Genomic DNA, 12,191 nt, shown 5'->3' with positions numbered 1-12,191 from the left:
AGATACAAAAATCAGGTCCAGGCCAAGCTCTCGCCTGCAGACTGAGTTAAGTTGCTGTTTAGAGCAGTGAAGATAGCTGAGGCTCTGTGTGTGCCCAAGCTCATGTGGATCTTCCTGCATTGGGTATTGGGTATTACTCGATGGCACATTGAAATGGCTGGGTTATAACTTGTTCTAATCAATAGTGGGTGAAAAATTCAGAGACTGAACCTGTCCCAGGTCCCAGGGGGATGTCAATACCTCACACTGATGTCAGAGTGGGGAGGTTAGGACATGGCATTTGAGAAGAAGCCACAGAGTTTTGTTTGGCTCAGAATCAGGAAACTTGGGGCTCAGTCCTGGCTCCCAGACTATCTTTTGCATGACCTAAAGCAAGTTATAGCACTTTTCTGAGTCTCTGTTTCCTCAGTAGATTGTGTGCCCTTCTGGGGTCAGGGTCCCACACTGTATTTATATCTGTTTCCCCATCATCTAGCACAGTGTCTCCTTCACAAAGGACTGTCAGTGAACGTTCATGTTGTTTGAATGAACAAATGAGTGTGTGAAAAGGGTGAGCTGAGTGTGAGGAATGGCATTAGTGATTTCAGGGAAGAGGGGCTTATCAGAAGGATGGACCTTACCCTCACCCCCTAGATTCTGATGCCTACCCCCAGGCCCTTTCCAAAAACCAGTGATTCAAATAATAGTATACTCTCCCAAAGTCCCTGATAGCCTGTGATTCCCTGAGGGGGAAAAAAATGAATAGTTCATTTAAAAAGGTTTTTTTTTTTGCCTTATCATTCGCTAGCCAAACATGTTATCAGAATAAAAAATAAATGTCCGATAGCCCCCAAAGTATCCCAAAGGCAGTCTATCTACCAGAAAAGTTCTTGGGTGGCCTCACAGAGACAGCAAAGTAACAAGAAACCCTTTGACATTTGCAAATGCTGTGAAACACCAACAAACAAGATAAGCACACTAAGACCCAGGGGGCGGGAGATAGATCAAAGATTTACAGATCTACCTAATCTCATTTGGGTCAATGTGTTCAACAAGGGTGATGTTTGTTGTTGTGGAGACAAGCGTCTCCCAGAGTAAAAGGTCTTCTCTAGAGTGAGTGGGCTGCTCTCACTTTTGCTATAGGTCCTAAAGATGTGGGCAGCATTAACTTGAGACCAAACATTCAGAACTGTGAACTAGTCAACTAACTGTATTTTAAAAGACTTCATTTAGGACTTTTCAGTGTCTTAGGTGTGTACTTGTGAGATAGGTAGGTAGGTAGGTAGATAGACAGGTATCAAACTAATATATAAGCATTATATAATTTGGAATATAAGGGGGGAAAAAGGGAGGAAAAAAGTATCCATAATCCTATCACCCTAAGACAGCCACAAAAGTTTTCATTTATTGTGTACTCTTGTTTATATCCAGTCTATTTTCTATGAAGAATATTTTTAAACATGGTTATGTATAAGCCATACACACACACACACACACACACCCTACTTCTTTGCACTTTATCTGTTACCATAAGTATTTTCTAATTCCAATTTTTAAAAATTAGCCAGATTATACTTCATCATTCTCCATCCAGCCCCATTTCCCTCAAATCAGTTAGGACATGGAGGTTGTGCAATTTTTTTTGTTGTTAGATATAACACTTAGATACCTATATTCATTCAGAGATTTTCCTCCTGTATATTTGAACGTATGCACCTCAAAGATGGGTTCCTAGAAATAGAATTACTGACTCAAAGGGCTGACTATTTGTGATTTTTGAGATATGTGACCAAATGGATCGCTGAAAGAGTCATGCTAACAAAAATGTAACAAGACAGGATTTAATCTCACTGCATTTCACTAAGAATTATTTCAATGTCGGCCTCCATGGTGAACATAAGTATTGGTCCAAAGATTTTATAACCACTTGGCAGAGAGGTTGATCGATGTGGGAAAAGACAGAGAAAAAAAAGGAAGAGACACTTAAAACTCAAGTACAGCATAGAAACTAGACACCATTGGTAACTGAAAAACTGGTTAGAAATCAATGAGGCATTCCTGAAGTAATGTACGTCAATGTAGTAGCAGCCTTCAGCTTACTAAAGTGGGTACAGCAGCTAAATAAGTGATTCAGTGATTCAAGTGATTCATCCTGGACTAGTTGGCAGGAATCAACTCTACCACTAATTTTTGGGGTGGTCTTTGCAAAACATTTCCCTCTCTGGACTTAACTGTAGAACTAATAGATTGAAGGCTGAGGAGAGTTTATAGTGTCAGATCCAGATGATGGAAGGCAAATTCACAGAGGCATGGGGTCCAGTCAGCTGCTTTTATCTAGACACACAGAGTTAGAACTCTGATGATATCCCTAGTTCTATCAGAGCTGTATAACGAAATAGCAGACATTCAGGGAAGCTCTTGGGGCTCCCCCAACCTCAGTTATGAATCCTCAAGTTCTGCATGTCCCATATGGACTGATGGCAAAGATTTTTCAGGGCCTTGTATCCATAAAGAATCTCTGCAGAAAAATGTTGAATAAGTGGACCAATGAGGTGGCTTGAGTCATCTGCCACTATAATGCCATTTGGCCTTTGATGACTCTCTAGCGGTCTCCAGACAGTTCTCTAGCCAGATGAGGACTTACAGAAATTAGCTAAATTGCTTCCAATTTAGTAAACTAAAAGAATAAAGTTAGGTTCCCTCATTTTCCAGACTCTGTTTTGGGGGCAGGACCTCTCAGATATCAAGAGAAGCCTGGGTCACTTTTTGGAGGCTTCTAGTATGGAGGAAAGAAATGGAGAAGAGAGAAAGAGATTATGTGTGTGTGTGTGTGTGTGTGTGTGTGTGTGTGTGTGTGTAGGTCTTTAACCTTAAAAAATGAGAAGATAGTACAGAGAACAATCCTGTACGCAGTTTCCCCCATTAGTAACATTTCACCTTAGTATGGGACATTGTAACAACTGATGAAACAACACTGACACAACATTATTAACTAAAGTCCATCATATATTCATATTTGTTTAGATTTACTTTCTTTTTTGGCTAAATACTACTTTACATTAAGTTATCATGTCTTCTTGAGTTATTCTTGGCTGTGGCAGCTCATCAGACTTTCCTTGTTTTTGATAACCTTGACGGTTTTGAGTAATTCTGGTCAAGCATTTTGTAGGATGCCCCTCTACTAGGGTGTGTCTAATGTTTTTCTCAGAAACAGACTGAGGTATGGGAGGAAGACTACAGAGGTAAAGAATGATTTCACCACCTTATATCAAAGGTACATACAATCAACATGGTTTATCATCATTTGTTTGTTTGTTTCTTTGTTTTTGGTTTATCATTGTTGATGTTGACCTTGATATTGTGGCTGATGTAGTGTTAGTCTGGTTTCTCCATGTAAAATTACCTCCCCCACTCCCCTTCCCATACCATACTCTTTAGAAAGAAGTGACTATGCCCAGCTCACATTTAAGGAGAAGAGAATTATACTCTCCCTCCTTCAGGGGAGAGTGGCTACATAGATTATTTGGAATTCTTCTGCATGAGAAATTTGTCTCTTCTCTTCCATTTATTAATTTTTCCCATAATTTATTTTTATCTGTGTAAACTTGTTGCCGTTTATTTTATACTTTTGGTTATAATCTAATATTAGTCTATATTGTTGCTCAAATTTGTAGCTTTGACCATTGGGAGCTCTTCAGGTAGCCCTAGTATCTCTGAAATATCCCCCCCGGTCGATGTAGGGATCTTTTGTGTATTTGTTTGGTTTCTTTTCTTCTTCTTCTCCTCCTCCTCCTTCTTCTTTTTAGCAAATCCTTCTTTTACGGTATAATCTGGGCACTAGGTGTGTTCATTGCTACTATGGTATCGTTGCTTCTAGGCCAAATATATTTAAAACTTCACATTTTAAATACCAACATACACACAATTACAATAAAATTGCATGATTCATAAGATAATTCTAGATTCAGAAACTATGAAATCATAGCACTGTGGGAGAGTGTGAGGGCTTCTACATTAGGTCCTACGGTGGGTACTGCACACAAAGCTTGTGTGTGAAGGTCTTGTTTCCATCCTGTCCGTGTACCATTAAGACTGAAGCAGAACCTCAGTGGAGAGCAAATCAAAAGTCCAAATTTGAAGTCTTCTCTGAATATAAGGCCACAGCAAATGGCTCTTTTGCAGGGCTGCCCATCCTATCTCCTCTTTCCATGATAAGCTATGGAAAAAACAAACAGTGGATTTAGAACCAGGGTATCAGAATTCTAGATCTGACTCTGTTAGGGATTCAGAGGATGTGGAAAATGCCTTGTCTGGGCCTCAGTTCTCAATGCTATAACATCCGTAGCGTTGGATTGGATTGTTGCTAAGGACCCCTCGGTTCTAGCACATTATAGTCCAGTAGTTTTACACTGAGAGTGTAATTGACTCCACGTCTGCTGGTACGTGGGCAGCAATATCCCAGAGGGTCTAAGCCAAAGGAGAAATGGTGGTGGTAGGGAGGTCTCTGCTAATAAATAGGAGCTGTTTTATTACTTCCTGAGGATGCTGAGGTCTGTTAAAGACCTTATTTCATCTAGATAATCAGGTCTGAGAAACTTTAGACCTTTTGCTTTAAAAGAATGAAGATCAAAAAAAGTATAGGAAATACTGATTGAAAGTATCTCTTTTATTGCCTTTAAGTTTGTTCTGGAAGATCTAGGCTTTTCTTCTTTTGTTTTTAAGGGCAAACTCCTCATCTGTTATTTCCTCTAACTTCAAATAATTACCTTTAAGGCAGTGATGGCTGAACTACCTCTGAGTTTCTTACTAGGAATCTCTCTCTAGGTTTTTTTTTTTTTTTTTCCTTCCTTCGTGTGTGTGTGTGTGTGTGTGTGTGTGTGTGTGTGTGAATGTTATGACATATTTTTCACATCCACATGGGGCCCAGTGGCTTAAAGACTGCCTGCCCAGTTTACAAGTGTCATCTCCTTCCTATCATTGACTGGGACAGTTTCCAAAAACAAACAGAAGGAAGAAAAAAAAAAAAAAAAGAAGAACAATAGTGCTGAAAAGACACTTGGGAACTGTCACAACTGATTATGAATGCTAGAGATCCAAGGTACAAGGTCTTAGAACCTGTCTCCTCCAACTCAACGTTAAAAATCTTCAATTGGTTTTTGGACCTACTCAGCATAACCCCAGACTTTGGTCTACAATTGGTTAAAAATTGATAGAGGTGAGGATTCTGGGACTGCCTTCTTTATTTAGTTTAAATTTTAACCCCTTCCCCCATCCCAGGTACACATACAGATTCAGCTCCTGTCCATCCCTCCCATCTTAAAGTTATGTAAAATATGTATTTGGATATAAAAGTATAGAATTTAGGACAGATAAACATCATGTAAATCATCGGGGTTATTTCTTCACACGGCGGAGGAAACTGAGTCCTGACAAGTGGTTTTGCTCCAGGTTCCAAAAGGGAGTTCCAGGCAGAACTGTAATTAGAAGCCAAGGGTTTTTTGGCAACAAATCCAGGTTTGGGTTTTTTTTTTTTTTTCTTCCTACCTCACACCATGCCCCTGCAGAGTTACATGTTTGTGTGTGTGTTTGTGTGTGCGTGTGTACATGTTACATAGACACTGACATGTAGCAAACATGCGCGGAGCATCTGTAGTCTGACCTCAGGGAACAGTGTAATGACTCGAATTTCAGGCAGCTGAAAGGTTTCTGCGGGTGGAGGTTGAAATAAACAAGAAAAGCCACTGTGGAGATGTGAATGGAAAAGTACCAGGCCCCAAGCACTCCCTCCCTCCGCACATTCTTCCGCTCTCCGGCTCTGCCTGCCATCCAGCCGGCTTCAGATAGGCTTCTGCATGGTCAGGTGTACAGAGGGCGGTGTGGAGAAGAAGAGAGAAAAAAAAAAAAAAAATGCAGGCACAACAAGCAAATCAAGTTTTTCCACTTCTAGCCTTAGGTAGTAAAGACAGCTAAGTACCGGGAGGCAGCCGCAGGGAGGGTGGGCCAGCTACCCAGAGTTTACAAACACTCCAGTGCTTTCCTCTCTTCATCCCTTCCTGGTCCAGCTGCTACTTTCCTTCATGCTAGAGTTTCATAGGAAGTGAAAACCCTGCTGTTCAAAACAGTGATCCAATGCAATAAACAAATGATTAGGTGCCCCCCTCATCACTTCTCTATTTTAAGCTCCTGATATTTGTTTCCATTTAAAAAAAAAAAAAAGTGAGAAAAGTGTGGAAAATCAGTGTTTGGGGCGGGGAGGGGGTACTCTGAGCTAGGCTGAAAAGGTTTCTAAAGAAAAAAAAAAGTCTCAGAATAAAACAGGCTGAAAGCAGGCAGCATATGGATCAAAATTAAACGTTGACACTTCTTTTTCAGAAGGTAGTAGCTGGAAATCATCTTCTGGTTTTTCTTTTACGGTCTCAAAACTTTCTGCTCGATTCCTCTAAAATATACCAAGAAAACTCTTTTCTTTCTCCAAGGATGATACAGGGAGCTTGTTTACAAAAACTCTAAGTGAAGGATTTGAGAGAAAAGGAATAAGTAAAATTGTAGACAGCAGGTAGACAGCATCTCCCACACCCATCAGAAGCTGTGTCGAGGAACGCAGCACAGGTGACAAACCTAAGCAAACCCAAATGTCCATCAAAACTCAGTAGTGACATTATGACTTGGGAGTTCGTTCTGAGAACGAATTTACAGTTTCCGAGGAACCCAAAGCAGCCTTGCTTTCCCCAATTCTGCCGGGAAACAGGACACCCTCCTCCAAAGCCAGGTAGTCAGATGGCCTTCATTCTCTGAAATGACGCTGGACCATCAAATGCAGATCCATTTTGTTGTGTCCAGGGTCACACAGGCCTCTGGTGAGGGCCAGCCTGTCCTCTTGATGAGGGAAGCCTGGGGGTGTTGAGTGATTGATCTGCAAGGTTCCTTCCCAGTCTAAAATCCGTAATCCTGAGAAGTGATGACTTAAAAGATCTACCAACTTTCAGGGGTTCCTGACAGGTAAAACTGACTTCCCGTTTGGAGCCCCCTTAAAAAGAGGGCAAGACGGTATTTATTCCAAGGATAGCTTCCTTTTCAGCTATGATTGAATTTTGGGGAACTGGATGCAAAATCCGTTCCTTTCCTTAAATAGATGTAATATTAGGACCAGGCTATTTTATTCGTAACAAAGCTTATATTTACCCCACAGCTGCGATCAGGAACCTATTACTATGCCCAGTCCACTGGGCAAAGGGGCTGGCCTGGTCTTCCACTCTGAGTATTAATAGCCAGTGACAATTAAATCATAGGACTGGTTGACACACAGTCCCTCCAAGTCTACAGGAATCGCTCATAAGACCCCAGACATGGAATCTCTCTTTAGAGCTTCTTAAGGATGATTTAAAAGAATTTGAATATATTCAAGTCAATCCTTCCTTTAATCCTATAACATAGCACTGCTGGAGTGAGGGAGCCCACACAGTGATGCCAACTGGCTACTGATGGGGAGAGATCAAGAATGAGAGAAAGAAGGACAATCTGGAAGAAATGCAACTGGCATAAAATTTGACAGTTACGCTCCTAGGATTTGAAAAGAGATTGAGAGGTGGGTGCACAATTTTCCTCACTGTTCATTCAGTAGAGAGAAGGGGATCTACCTAAAGTAAGTCTCTATCTTCACAATATTTTCAATATTGTTTTTCTTTTAACGGTGTCCTTCTGATTAATTTCTTTCAATGTAAACACTGATTTGGCAAAACAAAAACAAAAACAAAACCAACGGGTCGGTCGTAGAAATGTGGGACTCTGGCACTTGGGCCCAGAAATAATGTGCTGAGAAGGTCTGAGGTCCCCGGTGGTGGGGTTAATTACCTATAAAGCAGGCCTGGTGGGTTTTCCCTCCAAGGGCTCCCAGAAAAGAATTTAAAAGGGCTGAGGTACAAGAAGGGCGAATTCCTTCCCATCCCCCCTTCTGGCTAGTTCTACTGCCAGTGGGAGCAGATTTCCCTCTGCTCTGCAGCGCCCCCATGGGGCTAATATTGGAGTGGCAAAGAGAACGCAGGAGGGACAAACTGTTCAATCAAGGTTGGGGTAGGGGGCTGACCCAAGGGGACCAAAGAGGCAGGATGCCAACTCTGATTAGAAAAGTGGCCAAAGACCATAAAAGTAATTTCCATTGTAAGATCAATAACAGGGCAGAGCCATACATTTCACGTTCCAAACCATATAGAGATACACCTGAGAAACCTTCAAGTTCTCTTACTGCTCTCAAAGATAGAAAAAACATCGCACCTATAAATGCACAGAGAAAATCGCTTCAGCAAAATCGGGGTATCATTTTGAATCCAGTGGAATTCATTTAAAACTCTAAAAAGGAAGGGGAAGGAGACAATAAAAAAGCAGATAGTCCGCCTTCTGGCAGAATGAATCTGCACTTGACAATATCATGTGTCTTTGGGGGTAAAATGTTCATTTCAACAACAGTGACAGGATTAGGCCTATGTATATTTTTCAAAAAATCCTTTACAAGACAGGCTTTTCTGCAGAGGCTGCAGTAATCCATCTGTCAATAAGTATTAAAATATTCAGATTTCATAGGAACAGACACTTACGCATATTTCCTAAGCTCCAGACCTTGTGGAAAATAATCAACCCCTTTGGACCTCTCCCCGTTCTAAAATTCCCAACACAGACTTTTAAAGGGGGGCAGGGAGGGAGTGCACTGACAACAACACTTTCAGCCACAGATCTGAACTTCTTCCGGACTTTTCCCCGGGAAAGAGATCCCGAATATCCCAGGAAACGGCCCGCAGCAATCTCTTGACAGCTCTGCTCACTTCCCATTAATAAACCCAAATTCGAGATTGGGAAAGGTAGACTGTTTTGGGACGTTATCTTTTTTTTTTTTTTTTTTTTTTTGGAAATTAACATGTGCAGAAATTTTGTGGAACCTTTAAGAACTCATCTGTAATTTAATGAGTCGCCTCAAGGACTCTCCTAGCCAAGGCTCAGAACAGCCTGACCTTTGAGAGCTGCTTCTGGTCCAAACATTTTGGGTTAATTCTTGAGGAATCTGAAATATTATTTTCCCCTCACACCCTTCTTTTAAGAGAGACACATAAAAGAAACAAGAGTCTCCCTCATTCGGGGATGAGTAGGAGGGGAAAAAACCCCAACCAACATTTAAATAGGGAAACTGGCAGTTCTGAATAAACAAACCGAGGCCCACAGTGAAATGATTCTGCACTGCATTTGCCTTTAAAAAGAAAGGGAAAAAAGAAAAGAAAGAAAGATCCCCCCCCCCTTTCTCCTCCTCCTCCCAAGTGAGCTCCGAGGCTCAGAAGCCTGTGCTGCGTGCGGAGCGCGGTAGTTGTAGCACAGGCTGTTCTAAATACACGCAGTATCTGTGATACTGGCACGGCAGGCCTTTAGAATTCCCTCCGGCTCATCTCTTAAACACAGACAGAAGAGATTTTTTACCACGACCTTGAAGCCAGCCGGGGTGGGGGGGGGGGGGGGCGGAGGATCAAGCCCTTTCAGAAAAAAGCAAAACACAAACATGCATCTGGCTCAGATAATTTTGTAGCACACACGCGTCCACACACCCAAAGACACACACGTTTCTTTCAACAAGAAATTTCCTAACAGTCAACAATAACAGAAAGAGTAAAACCCACCACTTGCTGTCCTGGAAAGAAACAAACCAAACCAAAACAGATCCTTTGAACACGTCCCTCAAGTGCAGGAGAGCCTCCTCTCAGTTCAAAGTCCAAGGGGAAGAAGACCATCGCACACTGTCCTGCCCCCCCACCTCCACCCCCACCCCAAAAAAGTGGGGGATGGGATTGTTCCATGCGATCAAAAACCGAAGCTGTTTTCAATCGTATCCATATGAAAATAACACCTCTTCTTTCAAAACGCTGGAGACATTAGAGAGGGATAGAACAAAACAAAAACAAAAACCCCCAAAAAACAAGAGAAAAACCACACACACAACAAAATCCAACCGATGCGGGATCCTACTATTTACGTAACACCACAAACTTGCAAAAGGCAAAAATCAGAAGCAAAAAAAAAAAAAAAAAGAGAGAGAGAGAAATCCGAAAATCATCAAAATACAACCAGAAAAAAAAAAAAAATCCCAAGCCACCACATCAACAAGGAAACAAAACAAAACAAAACCCCAAACCGTCCCAAATAAAATAAAGCAAATGAACGCACCGAAAACTGCTTGGCAAATATTTTTCTCGTGGTGCCTAATATTCTAGCTGGAAGGAGCTGTGGGGTTTATTGTTTTTTTTTTTTCTTTTTTTTTTTTCTCCCCCCTCTTACTCGCCTCTAAAGCTACTATATATAACAGACTTTTTCCAACGGGCCGAACCTCTTCGCTCCCTTTTGTGTGTTTAGCTCGAGGAGCGGAGTTTATGGGTGAGAGAGGAGGAAGGAGCCCCAGACCCCGGGAAAGCGCAGCGCACTCCCCCTCTTATGTCACCGAATAGCAAATTAGTTCTCAGAATTCCAGAGGCCGAGCTTTGCTACAGCGAAGACGCCGACGTCACAGAGGGGGCGCCCACGTGACGCTGGCGGAGCGGGCCGTACCACCGCGCGGGGCCCGGGGAGGGGGGGCAGCCGTCTGCGCCCTCGGGCCGCCGGCCGGAACCTCCAGACCCGGGGCGCCCCGCCGCCCGGGACCGCGACGTCTCCCGGGAACTGCGAAAACGGTGCGGCTCGGAGGGCTTTCCATGGGCCGGAGGGGCCGCAAGTCCCGGAGAGCTGACACCGAGTCCTCCCCTGCCACGTAGCAGTGGTAAAGTCCGCAGCTCAAATTCCGAGAATTGAGCTCTGTTGATTCTTAGAACTGGGGTTCTTAGAAGTGGTGATGCAAGAAGTTTCTAGGAAAGGCCGGACACCAGGTGATTATTGCTGTTGCTGCTGCCGCTGCTGCCGCTGCCGCCGCCGTCGCTGGTGCCGCTGGTGCCGCTGCCGCCGCCGCTGCTCATGATCATTATTTTACCTTTTAATTCTTTTTTTTTTTTTCCGCTCTTGCCAAATGCTTTGGCTCCAAGTTTCCTATGTGTATCTATTGATATAAATGTATATATTTATTTATTCTCGCTGTCAGGTGTTAAAATAAATGCCGAAGATTAGTCCCACGTCTCTCCCACTCTAGGATCTAGATTTTTATATATTTATTATTTTATTATTCTTGTTGTCTTTGAAGTGAATCGGCCGGTTTGGGGAGGCTTTTTGCCACCCTCCCTGGTGTTGTTTTGGTTTTGGAAGAGGAGGTGGAGGAGAGGAAGGAGGGGAGTTAGGGGGCGGCCGGAGCCGAGAGGACGAGACCGCGCTTGGGGTGCTGCGGGCCAGGCTGGGGGCCGTGTCTGGCCCCAGACGGCGGAGAGGACGCGCGCTCGCGCTCGCGCTCTTGCTGCTGCTGCTTGCGTACGGCTTGTGATCTCGCTGGATTCGGGCGGCTGTGTTTTTTTTTTTTTTTTTTTCTTTTTCTTTTTTTCTCTCCCCTCTTTTCTCGCTTGCAAACTGCCTTCCTCGCTCCCTCGCTCCTGCCTCCCCTAGCCTCCCTCCCTCCCTCCCTCCCTCCTCTCTCCCTCGCCTCTCCTTCCTTCTCCTCTCCCGTCCTCCTGGCGGACTCCGGGAGGCCGGGGAGGGAGGCTGCCCCGCTCGCTCGCTCGCTCGCCCGCCCCGCTGGCTCCCTTCCACCGGCCTCGCTCCTCTCGATTCCCTGCCTCCGAGCCGAGATTTGGGAGGAAAAATGCAAGCGAACTCCTCGGGTTTTGTTTTCCTCCACAACCCCCCCCTCCCCTTCTCCTCCCCAGAAGCCCAGTTGAAGTATCGTTTCTACTATTTCCTTTTAGAGCCGCGATCTTCCTAACGAGATCCGAGTGTTTTGGTGTCCCCTTACCCTGCGTTTTGGGGGAGGTTTAGCTTGCCTGGGGGGGGGGGGCGGGGATGTTGAATACTTTGAAAAATTATTCTTTCTTGGTTGCAGTCGAGGGAGTCGGGAACCCCCGCGCGCTGCCTCTCCCCATCCTGGGGAGAGAGACCGGTGGCGGGACAGGGATTTGGGGGTGGGGGTGGCCAAGGGGTGCGCGTTTGCACCTGCGGTGCCGTTGAGCGTGCGGGGACTCCGGGAACCTGCGCAGGACGGCCCAGCCGAGCGGGAAGGTGGCGGGATTTCTGGCGGCCGCGGTGTTTGTGTTTTGGGCGCTGCGTGA

At 44.2% G+C, this 12,191-nt stretch overlaps 1 protein-coding gene and 1 long non-coding RNA gene across 3 annotated transcripts in view; one reads left to right on the top strand and one right to left on the bottom strand.

The window, feature by feature from the left end:
* BCL6 (BCL6 transcription repressor) overlaps window positions 1-12,191 on the top strand; it is a 50,412-nt gene that overhangs the window by 16,441 nt on the left and 21,780 nt on the right. The window contains exon 2 of one of the 2 annotated variants that reach the window (XM_077880044.1): window positions 7,414-7,564. The gene's annotated coding sequence lies outside the window, so the exon portion shown is untranslated. Of the gene's footprint in view, window positions 1-7,413; window positions 7,565-10,658; window positions 10,872-12,191 lie in introns of those variants that run through there. The other variant, XM_077880040.1, reaches the window with a different exon arrangement.
* On the bottom strand, window positions 2,965-11,516 carry LOC144302570 (uncharacterized). The gene is made up of 2 exons (XR_013369483.1): window positions 10,180-11,516; window positions 2,965-4,195 (listed from the first exon to the last, which is right to left on the bottom strand). It is a non-coding gene; the product is annotated as an uncharacterized LOC144302570 (long non-coding RNA).

Source organism: Canis aureus, chromosome 31 (genome assembly GCF_053574225.1).
Source record: "Canis aureus isolate CA01 chromosome 31, VMU_Caureus_v.1.0, whole genome shotgun sequence".
NCBI classification, from domain to species: domain Eukaryota; kingdom Metazoa; phylum Chordata; class Mammalia; order Carnivora; family Canidae; genus Canis; species Canis aureus.
This window is presented reverse-complemented; position numbering and strand designations above follow the sequence as displayed.